Source organism: Ambystoma mexicanum, chromosome 6p (assembly GCF_040938575.1).
Source record: "Ambystoma mexicanum isolate Mex_15411 chromosome 6p, UKY_AmexF1_1, whole genome shotgun sequence".
Classification (NCBI taxonomy): Eukaryota; Metazoa; Chordata; class Amphibia; order Caudata; family Ambystomatidae; genus Ambystoma; species Ambystoma mexicanum.
In genome coordinates, this window is record NC_090935.1 from 852219166 (window position 1) to 852246753 (window position 27588).

The following is a 27588-nucleotide window of genomic DNA, read 5'->3' on the forward strand; positions in this document are numbered from 1 at the left end:
TTTGATGTACACAACTATCAAGCGGGGCATACCCAATATACACGCTCAGTGAGGGGTCTATTATGATAACCTCATCAGTTTAGTTTAGTTTAGTTTATTTTCTTGTATAGCACACTTAACCCAAGGGTATCTAGACGCTTTCACTTATAAATTCAACAGAAGTTACAAACTTACACAGTTACAACAATGATGCCCCGATCTCATGTTACAGTGACAGCGGAGAAACATAGAAATACATTGTGAGATAGGCTTGTAGTTAGTGTTATAGGACAGGATAGCATGCTTAATGCAGAACTCCGGGAGGCGGATGCCTAGTGTTACATATCTAGGCATGCACCGTCATCCAAGGGGTGGTAAGAAAACATCACGTTGCAAAGTTAGCTATGCATGGACAATAGAGTGGCATTGGCGGCATCTAGTGTTACATGTTTAGACGCGTATAAGTGGCCAGGTAGGTGAGCTACAATGATTAGTATTCATTAATTGAGCTGTAAGAAGAGCCACGATTTTTCTTTGTTTCTGAATGAACAGAATGACGTCTCGGCTCTTAATGCCAGGGGAAGAGAGTTCCAAGTTTTAGCTTAGTGTTTTCATCTTCCTCCCTCTCCCCATGTGTCTCTACTCTTGCTGTAGGGGACAATGTGCTTTTTTTCATGAATTTTTGTCACTCAAAGATGGGGTAGCCCCAAAGCCATGTATTTCCACTACATTTGCTGTGAGTACTGACTGTGGTTCTTTCCCCCTTCCTCTGCTTAGAATATTTTTTTTTAAATTGCAGGTCCCATTGAAATAATGTTTATAAATCAGGCCCTGTGTCTTTAATGGGCTAGATTCGAATAAGAATACACATTCCGATGTGTTACCTTTATGATGACAACATGTTTCTCCTTTTGCTACCTTTCTTTTTTGCATTTCTTGTGTCTCTTTGTCTTTCTACATTTCACTCCATGTCCCTTCTGTCTTTCCTTCCTTTCTCTCATTCTGGCTTCTTCTTTCTGTTCTTCTCACGTGTCCACCCTCCTGGCGACTTAGCCCACCCCACTCATCCCAATCGTCACCACTTTTCTATGGATCCTTCCTGTGAGAAAGAGACTGAGAAAGGGCAAGGGACAGACATGTGGAGGGAGGAAGGGCAGAGTGGAAAGGAGATGAGCATGAGTGCAGGTAAGTGGGCTTGGGAAGAGATGTGGGCAAAGAATATAGAATGAGGGATGGATGGGGAGTGACATGTGGAAACAGAAGAACAGAGATTGAGGTAGAGAACGTAGAGACATGAAGACTGGGAGAGATGGAAGGTGGAAAGAGAAGAGTAGTGGACACTATTTCTGGAAAAATGAAATCTGTGCACTGCAGATCCCTGAACAAGAGCCTGGGAGGTGAATCCCAGTTAATCATTCCCTAAGAATAAAAGGTGTATGCCTTGTATTTGCCATATATGCATTCATTCAGCCTTTATAATACCCTACACACCCAAAACATAAGAGAAGCAAGAACAAAAGTGTGGCAACATCAGTCTACTGCTCTTCCTTTCCTGCCTACATTTGCATTTCTAGTCCATGGACCCCCCACCCCCTTCGCCCTTGGATTCCAGTCATCTTACATCAGCTCCTTATTACCATTCCCGTTTACCACCACCCCCATGCAGTACACAAACCATGTCATCTTGTTCTGGGTGGGGCAAATCAAGGGTGATGACTCCTCTCCTCTGCAAGAGCTGAACAATAAGGCCTCCAGCCCTTAGTACATCTCGGCAAGAGTGCTCTCCAGCAATGCCTCTCTGAACACTGTGGCTACCCCAGCAGGCTGCAGAGGAGGGACATAGGGGCCTGGCATCTGGAACCCTGCCCCTACTGCATCATGAAAGGGACATTTTGTGGCCCAGGATCACACCCTTTTGTTTTGTGGTGAAACCAGAATTTGAGACTAGTCTGAAATGAAGCTACTTGACCATGTGCCTTCATATTTGCACACAAGGATTGCCTGTAATAGTTGTAATTGAAATAAATTGTACTGGCATCAGAATGCTCTGCTTGTACTATTCTCTTGAATGAAATACAAAGCATTACGCTATACTCCTTTAGACACCTTTTTAAGTAACTACTTTAAGGTGTTTACAGATTGTTGGTGCAAATCTTGATTCTTTTATGGCATTACAGGTTAAGGATTCAGTTTACGGAAAACACAAACGTTGCCACTGTACTGTGTTAAATAGTATTCTGCAGAAAAAAGCTCCCCCCAGAGAGGAACTTTCTTGTTGAAAAGAAATCTTACTAGGAAATTGCATTGTTGTTTCCCTGTTTGCTTTTGAAGACGGAATGTTCATAAAACAGTCAATACCAGTAGTTATTGACTGCTCTCAATGATCAACATGTGGTAATGACATATATGGACCAAACTATTCTGGTGACGATAGACCATGATACCTGCCTTTCCTAAAAACACCACCTCTCACGCTATTACAACAATCAGAGCTTATGTTGAGTCATCCCTGCAGTTAAATATATGCCACCAGAGCAAGCATTAGAGAGGTCAGTAGTATATTCACTGTGTCAATCATCCATTCCAACCGCAGCCCATTGACCTCGGCATTAAGGCCGGGCAGAGCTCTGCAGGCGCCGAAAATTGTGTCTGAGTGGGCGCCCTACTGAGGATCCCTAAAGTCCCCGGCTAACCCCAGCTCACCAGGCTCAAGTTTGAAGGCCACTTAAAGCACTGCATTAAGGTATGGGCGTGCTTAAAACGTGGACAACTTGTACTTTGGCAGGCACACAAGAAACAACAGTCTCTCCAGTTCAACTCATTTTAAAATCCATGCCCTGTGCTTGGTAATAAAGCATCCTAATGAATAGAGCTGGCCTTAGGGGTGGGCCACCCGGGCTAACGGACGGGGCGTCCTGCCATTAGCCCCCCACCCGACAGCTCGGGGGAGTCTTTCATGGTCTCTACCGAGCTGGTGTGAAGGGAGAAGGCGTGCCAGGCGCCCTTTTGAAATTAAATGTGATCCGCTCTCACAAGCGGAGCGCATTTAAGAACAACAGAGAAAAGAACAATACAGAACTGATCAGCACTTATTGAAAATGTTGGCGACCACCGCCCCCACGCATTAGGCGTGCATTTGAGGGGAGGGGGGTGGCAAATGTTTGTTTTGCTGCCCAGGGCCTGCGGCCACTAAAACCAGCCCAGATAATGATGCAGTCACTTCGCCATCGATTGCCCCAAGGCTGAAAGTTCTAATTCTGATGCGAATCCAGCCATAAGTGAGTGAAATTGTCTGAAGCCAGAACCTTATCTGTTTGTTCGCAGTGTTCTTAACTCAGTGGTAAACCTAATTTCGGAATGACGTACAGGGTCTTTTTTTAAATAAACTGAGAGACAGCGAAAACTGATGCAAGGCAATGATTAGGTGCAGAGAACAACGTTTTCACGAACCGCGTTTTTCCAACCCTCTCACTCGCCGTAGGTACGGATGCTGCCTGCTCTTCGGGTCAAAAACAGGTAATGGAACGAGTGCGCGCGCCCAAATGACTTCATCGAGGGCCAAAGCCGCGGGAGATCACGTGACGTAATGACTTTTCACTGAAACTCGAGACAACTGTGTCAAAAAACTGGGTAGCAGAGCACGAACTAGTCGTAAGAGATGTGATGGATCACCCGGGCAGGATAGGAAAGAAAACAGATGCGCATGGGTGTGTAAGCAATGGCGGCGCGGAAAGGAAACGAGTGATTTCGCAGGGGATCGCCAGCATTGACGCACTTCTCCGGCAGAATACGACACGTGCATTGGTAATGTCAAAAGCGCCAGGTTTTTTTTTTTTGTTTGTTTTTTGCAGGAATGCGAGACAGGGAGAGGAAAAACAGATGCCCACGAGAACTTCGTTTTTGACAATCATCGGCCATAAAAGAAGAAAGTGTGTGTTCATGTCGGGTGTCACTCGCAGATCACGCCTGCAGTTCGCTTCTTGAGCAGCTCCGGAATGGGACCTGACAGCTGTCATGGAAAATGTATTCACGTTCGTTTCTAGTCAGCTAGCTAAACCGAATTTAATGTTACCTCGATTGTTTAAATGTGTGGGGCTGCGGTCTAGAGTAAAGCATGCTGACAGCAGGCGTCGCAGGCAATCAGCAGGGAGAGCGCCTAATGAAATTTCAAATGGGAGCCGCGCATCGCTGGGACGCCTGCGTGCATTGCTACTGTTAACTAGTTGGTTCCCGCTCGCGTTCCCGCGCGTGACATGTGGCTTTTCTCTGCAGGCCTGGTTGCAGGGGTGTTGCTAGGTCTGGTCTGAGGGGCTGCGCTAATGTCGGGACTCTTGGCTAGCTAGCCTTTTGGTTGTAGCCCCTGAGCTTCTATCTGGGGATATAGCCCCTCCCCCAGGCCCTTCCAACGGTGCCTCTGCCTGGCTGCTTACCTGTTTGTCATCAATGTGATTATAGTGCAATAGTAACTATTTTCTCAGGGGTGCTGCGAGTTGTGAATAGTGCAATACTGAACGTGTTTGAATCTTGGGGCTATAACTATATACAAACATTGAGAGAAAACATATTTACTGCACTTTAAAACAAATAACCCCTGGCTTAAGTGATAAGGGTGGTGCAAGCCGCTGAGGAGATGGCTGAGCTCCTGTAATTCCAAGGTGTCTTGAAATGTCCACTGTACTCATAATGTGTGTTATTCGTTACAATATGTGGCCACACAATCCTCAATTTTTATTGTGCGTAATCATACACAAGAGATCTTTCAGTTGTTGAAATATGTAATCGGTGTAGGGTCTGCTTGGATGAAAAAACGCGCATACATGCAGTTTAATACATGCCATTTAAAATGTGTTTTGTGTTTTTAAATAAGTGACAACATGCAGCTAGTATTCATGCTCTCTTGTTAAACTGAAGCTCCAGCCCAAAATTAACAAACTGCAATGACCAGTCCCTTATTACACATTGGCCGTAGAAGCTCGCTGTGAAAGAGTTCCATCCGCTAAGGCGAATCTCTCATGTTTCTCAAAAGTAGAGAGACTCTAGTAATGGATTCTGCCATGAAAGACTTATCTGTTGAAAGTCACAATTTCAGACCGTGTTCTGTGTTCAAAAGTAATGCTAAAAAAGCATATAAGTGAACTCATGCATCTCTGTCAGAATGATCTACTAACAAACCCTGCAGATTCTAGGTAGTTTGGCAGCATGACAGTTATAGATAACATTTGCATTGCAGTAAACTGCCTGAACTCAAGTTCCATCAGATAGGGGTCTACCTATACCCTGTCATCCCTTACCTAAGTTACATATATATATATTATTGTGTATTCCCAGGTTCTGGTGGCTGATTCAGATCAACATATAAGCAATTCCTGGTTTGATATGTTGACTCCTGTGCCTACACAATTATAGATGCGAAATGCACCTATTCTCATTTTATCGTCAGCTTGGTGGACAATTACTTATTTTTTTACAGGGTTGATGTGCATTCATTCGCCTGGGATAAGTTTTACAGCAACCATTTTCGTTCTGTCACCATGAATGGATATCCATTATTTGACTGAAGAGCAACATTTCGAATTTTAAATTATTGAAGGCTGCAATGCCGAAATTCGAACAAATATCCCATTTGTTTTTTTTTTTTAAATTCGAATATATCTACGACTACCACCATAAGTGGAACCCAAAACTGTTTCACTGAAGCAGACTGATACCAGGAAACTGCAAATTGTGCTGCTTCTTTCAAGATACCCTTGGCATCACAAACCTGGCACTGGACTGGTTGACCTCCCTTCTATCTGACCAACCTTCCCAGGTTCAACTGTGCCCTTTCATCTCCAGCAGGGATAGAGCCCTGAGGGAAACCTGCAGCATCCCACAGGGCTCTATCCTCTCGATGTGGCTCTTCGACATGTACCTTGTCCCTCTGGCCCACTTAATCTCCACCTTTTCTCCTCACTTCCAGTGTTATGCAGACGACATGCAGCTCTCTTTCAAGCTTCCTTCCACTACCTCTTCTTCTTCCTCTCTCATTCCTGACTGTCTGACTGCTATTCAGGCACAGTGCACGGCTACCGATCTCTGGCTTAATGCCAGTAAGACTGAGATTCCTTCCCATTTGCACCCCTGCTCCCTCATTCCCTCCTACTCCATGGCTGTCCTCCATGGGTTCACTCCCCCACCCTCTTGTGAAACTAAAAACCTTGGCATCATCTTTGACTCCTTTCTCTCCTCACATTGCGGACCTTGAAAAGAAGGCCCACTTAAAGCTGCACCTCCTCAGAGGCATTCTCCCTTTCCTCACCTTCCCCCCAAAACTCAATGTCTCCAGAGCTTTTGTCCTCTATAAACTGGATTACTGCAAAGGCCTCTTCCTTAATCTGCCTTTATCCTTCATTCGCCCCCTTCAACTAATCCAGAATAGGACTGCAAGACTTATTATTTTCCTAATGCCCAGGGACCGCATCCCATCAGCCCTAAAATCCCTCCACTTGCTTCTGGTGGCTGCAAGGATGAAGTTCAAGACCATCTGCATCACCCACAAGGCTTTCTGGGGCCTGGGACCCCACTACATCCAACTTTCTCTCCCAAAATACTTCCCTGCTAGATTCCATCGGTCTTCTAGCTCCAACTCTCTGTAGATCAGATGCTTTTCCAAGCAGCTAGAGGGTGTTAGATCTAGCCTCCCTCTGGATTGGCTCACTGCCCCTCTCAGGCTTGAGCCAGATTTCCATAAATTCTGGAATCTTCTCAAAACCCTCCTTTTCTCTTCTTTCCCTGTCCCCCTGCACTGCCAATGCCCCCATATGCCACATTGACTGGCTGTCTGTTTCCTTCGGAGTCCCACAGGGCACGAGGCCCTCCTCGCCCAATTTATGCCAGCACCGTGGTCTCCCTTACCCCCTCCATAAACTGCACTTGCCCTTTGGGCCCCTTCCTCTGACTAGCCTGGTGGGATGTGCATCCCTACTGAGCCTGGTCCACCACCGTCCTCACACTTAGCATGTGGTCCTCACTCCCTGCACTCCCTACATCCCTGGCACTTGCCTACCTGACCTCCCCTTAGCACCTGCCTCGCCCCAGGGTCCCTCTCCATCCCCTCCTCCTCACCCCTGCGCTTGTATGCCGCCACTCTGAACCGCACTTCCCTCCCAACCTAGCTTTATCCCTTCCCCCAATCAGCACCCCCCCAGTTCCCTCCTCTTGCACTTCTTGTTACTGCACTTGCACCATCCAAATGACACAATGCCTAGAAGGACTGTTATTGTTGTTTTATTCCCTCCCCATCCCCCTTTTTTGTCTTGTGGCACCTTGAAACACCATTTGTTGTATGGGCACTTTACAAATACCCAATAAATAAATACATTAAATAAATAGGAGTGTCTGAATATGAGGCAGGCCAATGGAAATACCAGGCCAATCAAATAGAGTAACATAAATATGACATAAGCATGGGAACATTTTATACTTTAAAAGTTAGATTCTGACTCTGATAAAAGTTGCAGGAAAGAACATCACCAGTTCCTATTGGATGGGTGGATTACTAAGAGAGGTCAACGTAAGGGCTGCAAATAGGAAGATGTCTATCCTAAGAGAAGGAATCCTGTCCACAAGACCTACATAGAAGGGAACCAGAATCAGTCCAAACTACATTGAATCCAATTTCTGAGGGCCCTGCTAACTGAGACTTTCCTGGGAACAATTGAGGGTTTCTGTTGGCTCCACTCATTTAAAGATTAATCCATAGTGAGCATGATTGTTCCCTAATTTAAATGATATCTGCTGTCTAGGAACCATTTTTTTATTTTTCCCTTTAAGTGCCAGAAAGGGGGTGCAAGGTGATGTCAAAAAACACTGATTAAATATGAAATATTACTTACATTACGTATGGCATTGTCACTGTATTTCATATCAAGTGAGATGCCATTGCAATCCAACCCAAAATGTGTTTTTGAGCTGTGGTTGCAGTGATATAGTTTGTGTTTTTATACAGCTCTCATGCACATTTTTGTTAAATATAATCTCATTAAATTTTACCCAATGTGTTTTCACATATATACTTACATTAAGGTATGATATAAAGATGTCCATACCATAGGCTAAAAAAAGATATGTTTGATAATGTGTTATGTGAAGGCCATAGCTATTTAATAAGGAATGGGGAATGAGAGCATATTTAACTGTCATTTCTGCTCTCATAAAAAGTATGCAAATGTAAATCTCATATATCCTTCCATCTTGAAACTCCACAGTGGTACTCTGTTAACGAGAAAGAGGACAAAGGGGACAGGCAATTATACCATTTAACAGTATCCTTATACGTTCTGAAGTGCTTATATTGGTTCCCTAACCAAACTCCTAAGGAATCCAGAGACAATTCATTACAAGTGTACTTTAAACTGCAGACACATACTAGCAACCCACAGCACCATATTTGCATAAGAAATGTGAGACATGCAACAGTTCCCTGAATACATAAATTGCTGGTGGTATTGGGGAAAGCAAAGTTCTTTTTAACATTTGCAAATGTAACTTTATGTGTAATTTGGAAACTTTTGGATGTAAAGAATGTGAACACCCAGGCGGATAAGTTACAGAGTTGTGGCTAGAATGCCTATTGCTATGCAGAATTAAACATATAGAGATTTGAATTTGTAAATGATGTTTGTGTGTGAGAAATAGTGAGATTCAAGCAGGCAGGTTATTTTACTTTTTGTGGACAAGCTGCCTGTGACTGTGATATTGTGGTGACTTACTCTACATAAAGCTTGAGGGCTGACTTTCTATTGAATTGTGGGAGGATGGTATGTTAGTGGGTATTATATCAGAGGAGCCTGCTTAATGAGCAACCAATATATCAACTGATTAGTTAAAATAATTGCAGGTAAACCCAGCTAACCCTACTTTTTATCCCCGCCAGAAGGCTTTTCATCTTCTGTAGGGAACAGGAAATCTCTTGGAAAGATGGATTTTAGCTGGCAACTAGTTCTTCAAGGGCAGTCCAGACAGAATATTGGAAAGCTCCTACCAGAGTGTTGATTATTGGAGGCTCTTTCATTTAGGCTGACAGAGCAAGGGGAGCATTTTCCAGAGGTAGAGGAGTTCCACCATCTTGGGATTTTCTGTGACACCCAAACTTCACAGGTGCCTCCCCACTTCACTTCCTGTAGAGAGAGCAGTCTGCATAGGAAATCAGTAGGCAAAGGATTCTTGTTTCAGCGCCATGGAGTGTCCCTTTATAGAAGGCTTAGAAAGGTCCAATCAGCTTTGGCATTTTGCCTTTACAGGGGGAAGACACCCCTTAATTGAAACATATTTGGACTTCTGAAGAAGAATTTCATCTGGAAATCTGATGGGAGTACAGTCTGCTCCAAAGCCCTCTACTATAGAGGTGAAGACAGAGGCTTCTAAGAAAAGTACAAGCATTTACCCTTAGGCTAGTAATATTTTGGGCAATCCGCTGGCTAGACAAGACCTACTTCATTCAAGAAATCTGACACTTGAATTTTTAGTCTGAGGACAGCTCTGCATAAAGACAGAATGTAGGATTAACCTGAGTTCAAACTAAGTTGACAATTATGAGGATATATATGAAAGTAAATCTGCTCTCTTTGTGCAATTTTTCTGATTATGATAATTCAATAAAGTGTAGGCATATAAACAAATGTAACTCATTCTTTCAAATAACACATAATACATATTATGTCTGTCATCTCTTTGCATAATAATACAATATAATTTGCATAAGTCTGCCTGTTCTTCATTCAACATGGATGCTTAAATACAGACATTCTTTTGCATGAGCTATCTCTTACAAATAAAACATGTTCTTTCTGTGTTTAATATTATTTTACATGATATTAAAATGCAAATCCTTTCAGAATTCACATAGTTTAATTAAAAGTGTTACATTTAGTACATTTAGTAAAATTAATTATTGCTACACTTATCTACCCCTGTCTTCAGACCCAGAGTGCTGTGAAGAATCATACAGATCCCTCACTGAACGTGCTTCATGATCTCAACCCTTGGGGTGGTGTACTGCTGGATGATCACCTGGGAAGAGACCTGGGAAGAGACAGGGCCCATTGTGGTGAGTAGATTCCATGGGATAAGACACTGCATTTTTCCTCTGACAGGAAGTTTCTTACCACTGTACCTCAAGAGGTTATGGCCTATTGTAATTTTAATGTCTCTCAACCTCATATGAGATCTGAGGTTGGGGACCTTAAGGTTAGAAAAGCAGAACAAACTATACCAAATTAAATATCCTTTTGGTATCCCAGACTAAACATCTAAAGGGTTATGGACATGTTGTCTTCACTAAACCGTTCTTCCTCTGTGATAGCTAATCCTCACATCCCTTTTATTAAAAGCCTTATTGGAATGAAATCTACTCTGTAAAAGTTGAAAAATCTAACTTTGTTGCAATAAACTGCAAGTCCCAGTATCCTAGAGGTACTGAGATGAATACGAGTTCTGAAGAGGCATGCAGGTGTAGTAGTCAGGCAATTAAGCATAGTAGCCGTTGCAGTAGTCAGACAATTAAGGCTAATAGGCCACACCTGAAGCCTATCATTGAACCTGTGAGGCATAAAATGACCAATCGGGAAAGGAGGAGTAGAAGGAGCTGGAACGAGAGCTGGAAGGCTAGCTGTAGTAGCAGTAGCAGAGGAGAAGCAAAAGGTTGGCAAATCACAAGAAAGTGGAAGAACAGAAGGGGCGCCAGAGTGTGGAGACAGCAGATTTCACCTGCAAGCTCTGAGAGAGTCATGTTCTCCCAAACTCTTAAGTGCAGAGGCTGTGCAACAAAAGAGCAGCAGGAGGCTGAGTTTTCCACATGTGAGCCTTTTTGCTGTGATTGCAGAGCCATGGAAGTGTAGAAAACGAATGCAAGAAGTAGACAACAATCCAGGGGTCTCCGGAGGAAAAGGAACTCCCAAATAAAGTGGCCAGACTGGAGACACCCATGCTGTAGAAGGGTGTGGGTCCACAGTGAGCCCAAAATAGTAGAAGTAGCAGAGGAAGTCGGGAAAGCAGTGCAACCCACAACACCAATGTGAAAAAAGCCATTAAGTGAAGCACGTCATTCTAATACACTGTGCAAGCTTTGTCAGTAACTGTAGCTAGCTCCTAACTGACTTGCCTATTGTCCAATGCAAGGAAAAGCTGTTTGTTATATCATAAGTCTTACTAACAATGGAATTGTAGTAGCCACACATAACGTTGAAGATCCATACTCGCGTGAGAAGCTAAAGTGATTGAAAACCCATTGTTGAAGTATCTAAAGACTGTTGCTGTTTACATCAGTGATAGTGTGTCCCTAGTTAACAAAAGGGTATGGTTCCTAAAACATTACCAAATACCTAACATTGTCTATATGAGTTACAAGTTACAGAGAGTGAAAAATACATCAAAAGGAAGTCATGCATGTCTAATTCCAATTTCCAAAGGAAGCCAAAACTTCATTCTTTACTGTCACATGGGAATACAATTAATTGTTCAATTTTAAACTTCAAAATCTACTTGAAAGAGAGGATGCATGTGCCCAATTGTGTTTTCACTTGAGAGACTGAACTCTATACTGTATGCAGAAGTGACATTTGTTCTATTTCAAAGATGTGTAGAGTCTCAAACATTTAAGAGAAGAACAAGCATTGCCCAAACCAAGAGGTATCCCCTTTTCATAGTGAAACCAGTCTTACCAAGAGTTAAAGAACCATCTAACTACACTGTGAAGTTGTTAACAGTTGCGTGGCATAAGAACCAAGTACACCATTGGTACCTGAAGCTGAAAGAGTGGTTCACACGCTGCAGGGAAAATGGGCTGATAATCTAGCAGAAATCTGGAACAAATCCAGGGAAGGGTAACTACATGCTTGCAAAGAATAATTTGAAGTAAAATACAACATGTCATGCGAAAGACTGCTGAAGCTAGAAAGGAGTCTTGTGGGCACAAGCAGGTTGTTCTTGTGGTAGTCAGACAGACGGAAGAGGCAAAGAAGCTGCCCCTTTAGATATGCAGAAAATGTGCATGGATATGGAGAAAGAGGATTGCTGTGACCTGCTTCTGCAGATTGATAAACAAGGCCAGTTGATGTCTGATGTAGCCATGGATACCATCTCAGCATATATATATATATATATATATATATATATATATATATATTTTAGGGGTGTACCGAACTTTGGCTTCAAGTAAATATTCGGCTGAATTCCGGCTGAAAAAAAGCTATTCAGCTCCGGCCAAATAGTTTCTTTTTATTCTGCTCTTGCCGAATACTTCATTCTCATTTGAATACAATGCAACAAGAACTCAGAAAGGCAAATATAGACTTCAGTTTGCAAAACTGAATAGAATTAGACCAGACACTTAGCTACCAAACCAGACAAATTGCTATCACACCACTGTAAATTATCTTAGATTATCATTTGCTCTTTAGGGCATGTTTTGTTACATATTTGTAGACGTGAAAGGTGCTCAACTTTTATTCTTAGCCAGCAACAATACAAGAAAATATTTTCTTTTGGCGACTGTTTATATGCAATGTGCACTTTCTTCAGTTGGAAAAGACTAACTGAAAGAAATTTGAATATTTCACTTTAGGATACATTCAGTTCCCGTCATGTCACTTCCCATTGCATATGTCACAGTCCCACCTTTTCTTTTTTTAAGACTTGAGTCCTGAGTTTAACATCATCTGATATTTTATCAGGAATAATAAGGTGCATATGTTTGTGTATTGGCAAGAAGGAGTGCCGAGGATAAATGAAAAGTGAGCAGCATTTGTTCCTATGTGCCATGCCCATGGAGGAACATTAAGAATTCACAATAGGTAGTGGAGACTAGCAGGGCTGAGTTATGTCAGGCAGAGTAATATGCCCCCACCTAACAGGCCTCTCAGAGGAATGTTATGTTATGTTATGTTATTTTGCATTTATATAGCGCCTTATATACCATTGGTATGGTCTGAAGGCGCTGGTAGGTTGAACGCCCTTGGGAACCGAAGTTCGGGTCAGTAGAGAGAGTAGGGGGAGTCAAAAGGTGCATGTGTGCACCATGTATGTGTGCAGCTGGTGCGGAATTCAAGTGGTAGCTGCTTCTTAGCAGTAGGTGGGGTGGTTGAGATATCAGGAGTATGTGTTCGCTCTGGATGGCTTTATCCAGAACGAGTGTGGCTGCGTTAGGCCTGAGGAGGACGCCTGGCTGGGGGTGTGATACCAGCAATGTTTACTTAGAGTGATGTGGAGTGAGCGGGATATGTAGATATGAGAACAGTTATACCGAATGGTGTCATAGTATCTCTGTGTTCTAGTTGAGTGGTGGTGTAAGGGAGAGAGTAAGTGTGGGGTGTGGTAAGATGTATGTTTTTCAGACGTTTCCTGCATTCCAAAGCATATTATGTATGTCACGCAGTTGCGTGCGGGTTGGTCTTTTATATGCATTTTTGTTCAAGATTGTATTACACATTCATGTCTGCCCGACAGTGCATATGCATGTACTCTGGTTCATTTTGCGTGCTCAACTCTGTCCTTCATTCTCCAGTGCTGTTCACGCATGCTCTCATGTGTTCCATACATATGCACTCCTGTGCTTCTTGCGCATGCGCTTCGGTCTACCCCGTGGTTGTACTCATGTCTGCCTATGCTTTAATCGGTTCTGTATACTAAACTGCTTTGTTAGCAGTCTGTTTGATTGATCTACACACTTATCTGGTCTCACTGATATCATACATGCTATTCTTTGATTCTACGTAGTCATCCATTCTGCATACTGTTCCGGTCAGCATTCACGCTTCTGCGCTTTCCACGTCGTTGTTCATTCTCAACTGTTCTCATGTTCTCATGTTCATTCGCTCTCTAGACTACTCTGGACTCCACACCTGTCCGTTTCTTCATGCTCATTTGCTCTCTGCACTCATCCGCTCTCCGTACCTATCAGGTTTACGCACTCATGTGCTCTCTGCACCCATCTGCTCTCCAGACCCATCCGTTCTCCACATCTAAATGCAATTGGGTACACTTCTGGGTTCAATTTTCAATGAGAGGTTATTGGGTGCAGGTTCAAATGCAGTTGGGTGCGCTTCTAGATTAAATTTTCAACTAGAGGCTAGAGGTTATTGGGCGCAACTTCTAAATGAAGGCTGGAATAATTCTAGCAGTTCTAGATGCAACATTCAAAGGAGGCTATTGTGCGCAGTTTAAATGCAGTTGGGTGCATTTCTAGATTCAACTTTCAGAGAGAGGTTATTGGGCGCAACTTCAAATGCAGTTGGGTACACTTCTAGATTCAACTTACAATTTGAGGCAATTGGGCGCAGCTCTAAATGCAGCAGGGTACTCTTCTAAAAGCATTTGGGTACACTTCTAAAATCAACTTACAAAGACAAGCTATTGGGTGCAGCTTCCTATGGAGTTGGGGACGCTTCTAAAAGCATTTCTACCACTCCTAGTTTGAACTTTCAAAAGAGGCTATTGGGCGCAACTTTAATTGCAGTTGGGTGGACTTCTGGATTCAACTTTCAACGAGAGGCAATTCGGCGCAACTTTTAAATGCAGTAGGGTACACTTCTAAATGCAGTTGGGAACAATTCTTAACACTTCAAGATTCAACTTTCAGTAAGGCTATTGGGCGTAACTTCAAATGCAGTTGGGTACATTTCTAAATTCAACTTTCAAGGAGGAGCTATTGGGTGTAACTTCCAATGCATTTGGGTACACTTCTAAATGCAATTCTAACACTTCGACTTTCAACTTTCAAAAGAGGCTATTGGGCGCAGCTTCTAAATGCAGTAGGGTAAACATCTAAAAGCAATTGGGTTCATTTCTAAATTCAACTTTCAAGGAGGGGCTATTGTGTGCAACTTCAGATGCAGTTGGGTACACTTCTGAATGCAATTTGGAATACTTCTAGATTCGGTCTTCAAAGAGGGGCTATTGGGTGTAACTTCAAATGCAGTTGGGAACACTTCTAAGTTCAACTTTCAAGGAGATGCTAGTGGGCGCAATTTCAATTGGATACAGTTGGGTACTTTCTAAAGGGAATTGGGAGCAATTCTAACACTTCTAGAATCAACATTCAAAGCGGCTATTGGGTGCAACTTCAAATGCAGTTGGGTGCACTTCTAGATTCGACTTTCAATGAGATGCTATTGGGCGCAACTTCAAATGCAATTGGGTACACTTCTAAATGCAATTGGGTACACTTCTAAATGCAAGGGTACACTTCTAAATGCAATTGGGTACACTTCTAAATGCAATTGGGTACACTTCTAGATGGAGTCTGGAACAATTCTACCACTTCTAGATTCAACTTTCAAAAGGAGGCTGATGGGCGCAGCTTCAAATGCCGTTGGGTACACTTCTAAATGCAATTGGGTACTCTTCTAGATGGAGTCTGGAACAATTCTACCACTTCTAGATTCAACTTTCAAAAGGAGGCTGATGGGCGCAACTTCAATTCAGTTGGGTACACTTCTAGATTCAACTTTCGACTAGAGGCTATTGGGCGCAACTTCTAAATGCGGCAGGGTACGCTTCTAGATGCAATTGGGAACAATTCTTAACACTTCAAGACTCAGCTTACAGAAGGAGGCAATTAGGGATTTCAATTAAGTGTGGCATATGCTAACTGTCATTGGTTGATATTATATTGCAGGCCTTTGAAAGGTAGGTTAGAGTGGCAGGGGCTTTCTGGGGTAGAGTAATTGCTCTATCCACCACCTAAGCCAACACTTACGGTTTTGTTGGTGTCTGGTGGCTTCCTTGGCGTCCCCTGCGGACACCTGCAGACACTTCCTGGAGCCGCCCTTGGCCTAGGGGCCCTTAGCCGCAGGGGGCTGCCGGGCAGTGGGCTGCCCTGGAAGGAGCAGTAATGAAGGAAGGGAGGCGGGGCAGCCAATCAGGGGTGGTGGGCGGGCTGGGAGGCGGGCAGCGAGGGGAAACCAGGAAGGGGAGCCTGGGGAGACACGGGGCAGCGCAGGGCCTGGGGGCTGATTCGGAAACAAATACAATCTTCAAAGGGGCCAAAAGGGACCACGGATGCCGAGACTCACACTCACCTGCTTCCTCGATGTAAAGAGGAGCGGGTGCGGGCGCAGGTCGCTAGACCCAGGCAGCAGTGTAAGGGCAGCCAATCAGGGGTGGTGGGCGGGCTGGGAGGCGGGCAGCGAGGGGAAACCAGGAAGGGGAGCCTGGGGAGACACGGGGCAGCGCAGGGCCTGGGGGCTGATTCGGAAACAAATACAATCTTCAAAGGGGCCAAAAGGGACCACGGATGCCGAGACTCACACTCACCTGCTTCCTCGATGTAAAGAGGAGCGGGTGCGGGCGCGGGTCGCTAGACCCAGGCAGCAGTGTAAGGGCAGCCAATCAGGGGTGGTGGGCGGGCTGGGAGGCGGGCAGCGAGGGGAAACCAGGAAGGGGAGCCTGAGACACGGGGCAGCGCAGGGCCTGGGGGCTGATTCGGAAACAAATACAATCTTCAAAGGGGCCAAAAGGGACCACGGATGCCGAGACTCACACTCACCTGCTTCCTCGATGTAAAGAGGAGCGGGTGCGGGCGCGGGTCGCTAGACCCAGGCAGCAGTGTAAGGGCAGCCAATCAGGGGTGGTGGGCGGGCTGGGAGGCGGGCAGCGAGGGGAAACCAGGAAGGGGAGCCTGGGGAGACACGGGGCAGCGCAGGGCCTGGGGGCTGATTCGGAAACAAATACAATCTTCAAAGGGGCCAAAAGGGACCACGGATGCCGAGGCTCACACCTGCTTCCTCGATGTAAAGAGGAGCGGGTGCGGGCGCGGGTCGCTAGACCCAGGCAGCAGTGTAAGGGCAGCAAGGGGAAACCAGGAAGGGGAGCCTGGGGAGACACGGGGAAGCGCAGGGCCTGGGGGCTGATTCAGAAACAAATCCAATCTTCAAAGGGGCCAAAAGGGACCACGGATGCCGAGGCTCACACTCACCTGCTTCCTCGATGTAAAGAGGAGCGGGTGCGGGCGCGGGTTTGCTAGACCCAGGCAGCAGTGTAAGGGCAGCCAATCAGGGGTGGTGGGCGGGCTGGGAGGCGGGCAGCGAGGATAAACCAGGAAGGGGAGCCTGGGGAGACACGGGGCAGCGCAGCGCCTGGGGGCTGATTCGGAAACAAATACAATCTTCAAAGGGGCCAAGAGGGACCACGGATGCCGAGGCTCACACTCGCCTGCTTCCTCGATGTAAAGAGGAGCGGGTGCGGGTCGCTAGACCCAGGCAGCAGTGTAAGGGCAGCCAATCAGGGGTGGTGGGCGGGCTGGGTAGGCGGGCAGCGAGGGGAAACCAGGAAGGGGAACCTGGGGAGACACGGGGCAGCGCAGGGCCTGGGGGCTGATTCGGAAACAAATACAATCTTCAAAGGGGCCAAGAGGGACCACGGATGCCGAGGCTCACACTCACCTGCTTCCTCGATGTAAAAAATGTGTGTTGGGTAATCTCTCCAGTTCCAAAGTGGGCCAGTGTGTGACAGCGGGTGAAGATAGGTGTGAGGACTCTGTATGAGACAATCAGACAGCTATGCTCTGTTGGTGGAATTTGTAGGATGTATAGTTGGGAAAGCCAGAGAATTTTTGTGATGGCCAAGTCGAGGTCGAGCCTTGGAGTCCGGCTTGGCTCCAAGTGGCAAACATGGCTGAACCGGCAAAATTAGCATGTAAATCTTGGAACCAAAGACACCATTGCTGACACTTTGCCGGCATACAGTGCAAGCCCCCATTACTGCCATCCTGCCTCCCCAACACCTCCACAAACTTCCTACTTGGGGCCTGCAAACCCTTTACACAAATACCATACATGGCATTCCACCTCCCAACCCAACAACAAAAATTCCCTACCTGGAATTCTGCTTGCCCATCCCTACTGAACATAAATGCCTGCATGGCCCACACCTCCACAGACCATGCAAAGAGATAACACCCTAAACCTACTCGGAGCAATCAGACAATGAAGGTTAAATCTGTTTTTTTTTCTGGCTTTTATGCTTTAAATAAAGATGCTGCATTGATTACAATGCAGAGAAATACAAGTATAGAATGCATTTAAAATGGTGCTTTATTGTTTTTAATAAATGTGTTTTTTCAAATTTGGAACATGATTTATTAATTAAAGCAACTATTCAGCTTCATATTCGGCTTTGGCTGAATAGTTCACAAACGATTCGGTATTCGGCTGAATACTAAATATGCTCTTTAGCACAGCCCTAATATATATATACATTTTTTTTGTTGTTATTGTTTTTTGGTTAACAAGTAACCTTTAACAAACAAAGTAAAAACAAGAAAATGCAAACAACTCATTTTAAAATGTACATTAAAACAGATTATTCATATAATAAAAACTTTAAGATCAAACAGAAATTTTCAGAGTTTACCAAACTATGCGAGGGAGAGCATAATCAAAATACCTGTTATGGTAATCACTTAGCCCTTTCATATTTGTCTAAAACTTCCTTTAAAAAATGAACCGCAGTAGTCATTCATTTATTATGGCCAAAGGAGTTCATGATAAACTGCCATACTCTGCCAGTGAACCCGAGCATATGGTTGAATTAAGTGGCCAAAGTATGGCATTCGCCTCACCTCTAAGGATTTACAGTGTAGCAGGATATGGCGTAGCATGTCCACCTCCTCGGAATTTGAACAGAATCGACATATTCTCAGTGCTCTCAGATCTTTGTTCCATGCCCCCATAATTTAATTTGTGAGAGCCAAATGTAATCTAAGTCTCATCAACCTTGTCCACCACAAAGCCCTGGGAGAACTATGCAAATATTCTGGGCAGACTTCGACTGGTCCAACATCAAACAGCAAGTCAGCATTCAGATGGAAAGTTCTGACTTTGCTGATTGTGTAGATCTAGTCGCACTCCTTGTGTCTCCTTTTCATTACAATTGGTTTATAGCATATCTTTCGAGATGTCATACTTCTTGCAGAGTAGGTCAGACTCCATTTCCTAATTTTGTAAGGCAACCCAAGGTTTTTAAGTTGCAATTGGTTTAGCAACCACCAGATTGACTGCTCATTGGCACCGAGAATATTTTTTAGCAGTGAGAGGTTCTTCCAATAAAGGTGAGATTTTATGGAGTGCAACCCTAGCTCATAATGGATTACTGCCACCAGAACACCATTTGGTAGGTGCAAGACCTTCCTCCATGTTAGCATATACTCTGATGGGCTGTGCCACCTCAGCCAACCAATACCACAGCTAAATTAGAGACTGCAAGGCAGACACAAGCAAGAATTGTATTGTGCACTAAGTTCCATTTTTGAACTCCATACTGTTTGGCCAAGAGCTTGATACACTAATTCAAGATGTTGTTATGACTGTACAAAAGCACAGTCACTTCAGAGGAACTTTCTGTACAAGAATTTACCTCATAGAGCTCAATAGTACAAATCCTTGTGAGCCCCAGAGCCCTAACTAGAACAATGCAGGGGTTCCACAAGGTAAAACCTTATTCATTTCAGTCCCTGGCTGTCACGATCCATGCCCCTGACCCCCTCAGGTATAACAGTCTCCTGGCAGCAGTGGGGCTAAAGCCCTTCACACTGGCCCCAAGGGCCTTAAAACTCCATCAGAAACATACATGGAGTCATTATCAGGAATAAAGCAATATCAGTTTTGGACCTTAATCGAACATGGAGGCCTATTACACAGCTCAGTTCTTTAGAACCAAGCCATGCAGTCTAGTGTTTTGGGTTTGGCTGGGCCTGGAACTACTTGGCCTGGAACTACTTTACCTGGGCTATTTAAACCACACCCAAACAGCAGAACACACTTTGCGTTATTCTGCACTCCTGCAGCGTAACGCTCACCGTGTCCAGTTCCTGCTCATCTGCTTCTCCAGTGGCCCGATCCTGAAGCCCTAGATCTGGATTCCATTAATAACCTGGAAGAACAAGAACAGCATTAGCAAGCAAGAACACTTACCTGTGAAGTAACCGGTCTTGAATCCATCCTGCGCTTCGCTTACCTCGCCCATGTCCGGAGTTCGAGGACAGCATTAATAACAATTCTTACCTGGGCAAGCAGCGAGTCCTGGCAGCACCCTGCGCTTCTCTTACCTCACCCATCTCCAGGTTTTGCCACAACCTGCAAGGGAGAAGGAACAAGGTAAGCATGAACAAAGCACTTACCTGGGAAAGCAGCGCTTCGATCGATCATCACTCCGGAACATCACCGCAACCTGTACAAAGAAGAGAAGAGAACACAGGTTAGCAATTAACACCAATAAACAGTGCAATCCTCCGCGCATCAATAACTCACTCTAGTCTTCGCCATCAGCGCGGCAACTCCGAGATCGCAACCATCTAGGGAACAGAGTAGTGGAGCACGATATCGAGAAGACAGAGAAAATGGAGAGAAAGAAATCGACAGAATAAAGACGGAAAATACATTATAACTCACCTGGAAGACAGCAAGCAGAGTCGGAGTCACAGCCAGTCTGGACCCAATATAAGGGCACATGGACCAGTGAAGCAACTTGGTTACACGGAACACCCACACCAACCATGCGCCCCTGCACAGAGATGCAGGACGGAGAGTTCAACACACAAAAACAAAAGGTGAGCAATAACGCCAAGGGAGGTGGGAGTTCACCCATCACAGAACCAGTATCTTCACCCTCCATTCTCCTGTTATAGGTGCTACCCAATGTCTGGCACATAACCAAGCCGAGAGGGGACGGGATAGCGCTTAGACCTTCATTCAGTATCGTGTGGCGCCCCCATGGGCCAGTGTTACAGGTGAGTGTAACACTGCAGAACAATCAGTCCTGACTATCAGCAGGTGCTTCCGGTAAGAGGACTCCTTCAAGCCTTTAAATAAGAATGGGCTTTTCACTTTCAAGATCAGTGAGGACCAAATATCTTTATGAATGGCAACTAAACAGAAATGTGAGAAACATCTCATCACTCAAGAGTACGGACACAGATCCAGATTGCAGTTTTTGTCTATGGGGGAATATTCCGACTCCCTTGCAGAAGAAGGCAGTAGTGTTGGTGCCTTTGGAGGAAGAAGTATAGTGCTTCTACTCCCATGGTTTTCCAAGTAGAGAAAAGCTCCAGATGGTTCAGATAGGTCCTCAACAAGTGGTTACCCTTTCTACACCTCACCTTGGAAATCATTCAGAAGATCCTTCTGCTCTTCAGACCACATATCTTCTTTTCCACCCTCAGTCAGCAAGATGCTTATCATTATGGCTCAATAACTCCACAGAAGTGGTTGCGGTACATCTTGTCAAGGACAAACGTCCAGTTTGCTGTCCTCCCATTTGGTCTTGAAATAGCTCCATGATATTCACCAAGTTGATTGCCCAGTGATAATGTACCTTTACAGGGAAGGCATCCAGATTAATCCACACTTGGATGATAGTTGACCATGGGAAAACAGTGCACTGGGCAGGCAACACATGGTAAGTGCCTCTCAAATGGTAGAGGAATTGATTTTGCTAATCAAATGGCAGAAGTACTCACTGACCCCCGCTCAGAGACTGACATTCATTGAGGCAGAACCAGAAACAGCTCACAAGAAAGTGTTCCTATCAGAGGTGAGAGCCCTCATGCTGCAGGAAAACCTATTCATGCTCCCAGGCCTCCAGATAAGGTGCGCAGGAGGCCTTTTTACACATGAAAATCTCGTAAATACGACAGCTTTATTATTTTCATGTGTACATTTACACATGGGTTAAGAGCAGAGGGCAGTGCAAAGGTTAGGTTGCTTGACAGAAACCAAAAGGCTTCTTTTGATTTTTATCTACATGGATGTAATTGCAAGCCACCTCTGAAACAGAATGTAGTTCTCTGAAGCCTTTTAAAAAAAGAAACTGTACACTGTGATAAATTGAATGGTTTCTTTCCATTCAGCTTCTCTTGTCTTGATGCTCATGGAGCAAACAGAAGCACTGTGCATATTTATTTTCCTAGAATTTTCAGATTGTTTAATGAATAAGATGGAAAACTAAGTTGCAATTGAGAATTCATATTTTGCAACAAATTATGCTTTTTGATCCAGTGAAAGCAAACCAGTATTGCACAATTGTATTTTTCAGGGTTCCGGTGCTGTGTGCATAATCAGACATTATTTTTACACGTATAATTTAATTTACACTTTAATTATTAAAACAGTGTGTAAAATAATGACTATGCACAGTCTAGTTTACATCCATTCAATCTTGCAGTCAATGGGGTACATTACTATAAATGGTCAGTGCCAGCAGAGTCTTTGCTCAAGGGTGATTATCATTACACCAATCACAGGTGTTCTAGCCTCTCAGATATTCAAGACTAAAATTAAAACATCCAAAACCTGACTCTCCAGGAAATGCAAGCGCTGTTCAAAATCAAACAAATGAAAGTTACATTGGTAATTGAAATAGAAACTCAGCAAAACCTGTCCCTGTGATAATTCAGATAGGTATTTAACTTTATGTAGCGCTTCATAAATGGATTTGTCGAACATCTAGGTACTGTGATTATTATACCTCAGTCGATACTCAGTTAACCAACCTCTGAAAGATGCTAGCCAATAAGAGAGCTCAGCCAGTTGAACACTCGTTGCTGCAATCTGGTCGTGATCTGTAGGTTTCAGGTTTGAATCCTTTCGAGGTCGATAAAGGAGTACCAACTTTGTTTTGGTGATAATTGTGATACATATGTTCTATGTACAGCGCTTTGCCAAAAGCGCTATATTAATAACCAATTGACCATTAGATTAGATATAGAATTTAGCACAGAGTCCTTGCCTCTCTGCACTGTTGGATCATACATTGGCATACCATTAGGTAGTAATAGCTCTAGGAAATGAGGACTTTCATTAAACATCAAAAGACAATTCTGCTATCGAACCACAAAACGCACAATACAATTCATGTTTGCTATGTAATTGGCTGGGTTTTTGAGATTTCAAAATTTAAATATATACAGGAGAGATCAAAGGGCCAGACCTTCGAGAAATAATGAAAGGTGTATTCTGTAACAATGCAGAAAGCTGCCCCATAGTAATCATTTCCATACAGTTTTTTGCACACGTCTGCTGGATGTCACATACATTTTACTCTCTTGCAAAGGACAAATGTCATTTTTACTCTCTTAAAATCACATTTACTTTCAAAGTTTAAAAATAGGGATTAAAATACTCCCACCTCAAAATCTTATCTGGAGCACTGCATGCTCCTGTCCTACCAACAGGCACCAACAAAGATCTAGATGAAGGTCCAGTGGTACATGATAGCGACAGGATATCTGAATCAGTGGGCAACGCAGCATCTTATTCGCCTAATGAGCTAAGTCGTGGATCACTGATCCCCTCATGATGCATTCAACAAGGAGATGGTTGCATTCTCCTCAGTGATAAAAGTTCTGCTTCGTTGGAGCTCAAATCCTTGTAGCCTGTCACACGAGGTTTCTTTGGACCAGCTCTTACCTCTTATTGTTACCAGCAATGCAATCAAGGTGGGCTCAGGGGAGCCCATGAAGCAAATATCAGCTCGGGCCAGTGGATGCCTCATGAAGAAACTTGCTCTTCCAATTGGAACGAACCAGTGGCAGTATTGAAGCCTCTCAAGTATTTTTCTCCCTCCAAGAGGTGCCAAGCATCCTGCTTCGAATAGTCCACATACTTTGTAAAAGCTTATTTGAGCAGGCAGGGGGTCTCACTCCAAATACCTGAGGTTGCAGACAGTCAGTATCTTTCACTGGGTGGACCACAATCATGTGAATCTCTCAATCAAGCATGTTCAGGGGATAATTGTTTCTGTGACAGACAAGCTGAGCAGTTCCTTCCATTCCATGGAGATCGCTCTGACCCACATGTCGTTCTCCTTAATCTTCAGCAGGTTTGGTGTCACACAAATAGATTTATTGGCCACTGGTGAGAATAGGCCAATCAGTAAGATCAGCGTGGTTTCTCTCTTCTAATCCCAGCCCAAGAAACTCTGGCCTGGGGGTGTTTTCCCACTGTTCCTACTCATCCCCAAAGAAATTCAGAAGTGATCCAAAACAAGGTAGACATGGTTGTGGTAGTCCCATGAGACTGTGGTTCTATCTTCTGCAGACTCTAGCAATTACTCAGGTCTTTTATGTTTTCACCAATTTAATGAGGTGAAAGTTGCATCTGGGATCATGTCCCTTGATACTCTTGCTTTGGAGATTGAGCAGCGTAGCTTGCAGGATCGAGGTCTATTTTATGCTGCTGCCAAGGCTGTTCATATTCCCAGACATCCAACTACTTACTGATCCTATGAGCATCATTTGCCTTCTTTTCAGATTTGGTGCACACTACTGTGAACCATCTAGAGTTTTTGTCTTCCTTCTGGATGGGTTCCATAGGTCAGGCAGAACCAAAACTGAAAGGTCAATGGGTTATTTTTAAAGCATTTACAGAACTCTGGGGGTGGGGTGTACCCATCCTTAATCAGCTGGTCCCTAACTTTATGTATGGCTACATTCTTCTGAACCCTCCTCAAGGCCCTCTGTAGGATCTTCCTTTGCTTTTGAAATCCCTCTGGGACCTGCCATACACATGCTTAGACAAGGTGGAGAAAGAGTGCCTCCTTCAAGAACCTCCTTTCGTGGCTACTTCCTCTGTCAGAAAGCCCAAGGATGCAAGGAAACTCAAATGGGGAACCTTACCTTAGGGCTACACCTGATGCATTGGTCTCACGAGTAGGTCTGTACTTCCTCCATAAGATTTGTTAGTTATTTTTATCTGGATGAATATGTGTTCTCCCTTCACTACGATTATTAGTAGGGTCAGGGGAAGTGCATAGGCTGGCTCTCTTGTACATCAGGTGGGCAGTGCAGATTTACCTTGAAATGTGAGCCATTCAAGACACGCAAGAGACTTTTTATGGCCTTTGCCGGGAATAACAAGGATTCTGAACTTGTTGTTTCCTCTCTCAGCTGATAAATACAGATGTTTGTCATTACTGCTGCATTGGATGAGGTTTCTTTTCCACCAATGTTACAGGGCAGATCAACAAGCGTAATGGCACCCTCATGGGTGGAGGCAATGATGGTGCCTTTTAATGGACATTGGCAGGGTAGCCAAAAAGGTTGCTCCCTTTGGGCCTCATTACGAATCAGGCGTTAAGGGGTTAACGGCGCCGTAAACGGCGCCGACCCTTAACGCCTGATTCCGAGGTTCCTTTGCGCCAGGGTGAGTTTAACGCCTGCTTTTTGCAGGCGTTAAAATCCATGGCGCTAAGGGACCATGGTGCTAATTACGCCACCGTAATTTACGGTGGCGTAATTAGCGCCTTCCCCACTCCCATTATGCCCTATGGGGCAAAAATGGGAATGGGGAAGGGTAAAATGGGAAATGGGGATTTACCGCCCCACTCACCTTGGAATGGGGCGATAAATCCGCCATCCACCATGGTGCAAACGTAGTTTACACCATGGTGGTAAGGGTACGACCCAGGCGGTAACTTACCGCCTGGGTCGTAATGAGGCCCTTTATCTTTGTGACTCATTAGAGACAAGCAGTGCCAGAAGTTAACAGTATGGGGTCTAACGTGATGGGTGCAGTTAACATTTCTTCAACCATGGATGCAGCAACTCAAATAATGGTGTCATATTATGAGCAGCAGTATACATATATTATTGTATTTCCTTCTGCACCTGTCATTCAGGGGTCGTTGGTATCACTTTAACAAAAAGCATAAGGTGATGAGGGAGCCCCTGTTACCAGATAAAGCCCCACATTTTTATGGTAATCCCCATTACTGTGACTGGGCCTACTTCGTCACCTAACTCCATCCCGCCTGCCCACCGGGATGTTAGGTCCGAGCGACTTGGGGTGTTTAGGAAGTTATGTGGGTCACAAGGCTCCTTTTCAGCACTCAGAGGAGGAGCCAGGGGGAAGCCAGAGACCCACATGGGGTGGGGTGATCTTTACATAATGCTTCTGTTGTGCTGCAGGAAGACAAAAATGAAGAGTTTTCAAGATGGTATCCTTGTTTCAAACTGTGGTCTGAAAAGTTATACTTCACAATCATTGCAAATTTGTAGCAGGCACTGCATTCTCCCCCTTTCTTTGTCCAGCTGACAGATTGAGAGTCTGAATGGTAAATAAATGAGAGGAGTAAATGAGTCCCTCAGTGAACTTACTTCCCATGAGTGGGCTAGTGATGGTTTGGAGTGTTCCAGTTGGTTAAAGGGTGCTGTGAACAAATATGTGCCTGAAACATAACAAAGGAACTGTTTATTTTTCAGTTGTCTGTCTATCTCCCTATTTGTATTACAGAAATTAATGCAAGTCTCTATTGTAATATATAATGAGCTGGAAAAATGTATTGATCTGTGAATAGGGTGGTTCTCATTTTCACAGTGCAGATTCTTATGAAAGGGAAAGCAGAGTACTAGGCAAATGAGCCATTGTCCTGACCAACATTGCATTTAATTTCACATACTATGGTTGAGAATTTGTCACCTACCTCATGGACTGAAATGAGTAGGCTAACCTGTGTGGACCAAAACTGAACAAATTTGGTTGGGGCTTTTGTTGAAGGGTCAAATGAAATCTGTTTGCACCTCAAAGCAAGGGTATGCGGAAAATTACATGGAAATGAGAAGAATCAATCATACCATGTTTTTCAGAAGATAAATATATTTAGTTCATCTGTTAGTTAAACATTTTCTGCTAGACCTACTTATCCCTTGTATATAATTAACATGAAAGGAACATACTGATTTGAAGAATCATATAGAAAGATGCTTGATGTGAGCTTTGGCTTTGGGTTTTGAACAATGGGATTTACAAGCATGATCATGTGATCTTTAATGGGATTTAATGCTGACCTTCCTTTAATAAATAGGCTGTTGTCTCTTTTTTAGGACAATCTACATTGGTGAAGAAATGGGCCCGATTACCCAAATTCACCTCAAAGGAGCTTCAATCAAAACCTGTGCTGTGTCCCACAAATGTTTATGGAATCTTTTGATTATAACCCCTTCTGAGCAGATGATTACTGTGTAGAACAGATGAGGTCTACAGTGCATGGCTGTTCTCCCTGGTTCCTGATTGCATGCAGGCCAAGTCAGACACCCTACTTCATTGTAAGAATAAATGTGATTATTGTAATGTAGAATTTTTAGGATTGGAAGATTTGTTGTTGCAGAAGCAGTAGCCGTATTTCCCAGCCCCAGGAGTGTGAGAAGAAATCAACAGCTGAACAGCGATAGGGTGTTCTATGTTGTTTTGCCAACGTAAATTACTCTGTGGTAATTTACTTGGACAAACATCACCATATTTCTTTCAATTGTTTCTCTTTTATTTAATGTGGGGTTCCCCACATACCACCTTCCCCCCCCACTAATCTCCTACCCCCAACACCCAAATCCCCATACCCGTAACCCATAAACATGTGTATATATATATATATATATATATATATATATATTACAGGGTCTACTATAGCGACCCTGTAGTTATGGTTAAGTTGCACTTCTGACAGGAAGAACAGTTTCTGGGCAGCTTATAACGTTGGTGCCGTTTGACGAATCCTTGTGAAACTTTGCACATATAAAAAAAGGATAGAACCGACTCTAAATGATTTTGCAAAGTTTAGTGTTGTTTTTTCAAGGGGGTGCCA

General features: G+C 44.1%; 1 long non-coding RNA gene across 1 annotated transcript; it reads left to right on the forward strand.

Annotated features, from left to right (window-relative positions):
• Nucleotides 1-3432: 3432 nt before the first annotated feature.
• LOC138510981 (uncharacterized) lies at nt 3433-27347 on the forward strand. Its single transcript, XR_011280511.1, has 3 exons — nt 3433-3783; nt 9940-10066; nt 26831-27347. It is a non-coding gene; the product is annotated as an uncharacterized lncRNA (long non-coding RNA).
• The last annotated feature ends 241 nt before the right edge of the window (nt 27348-27588 follow it).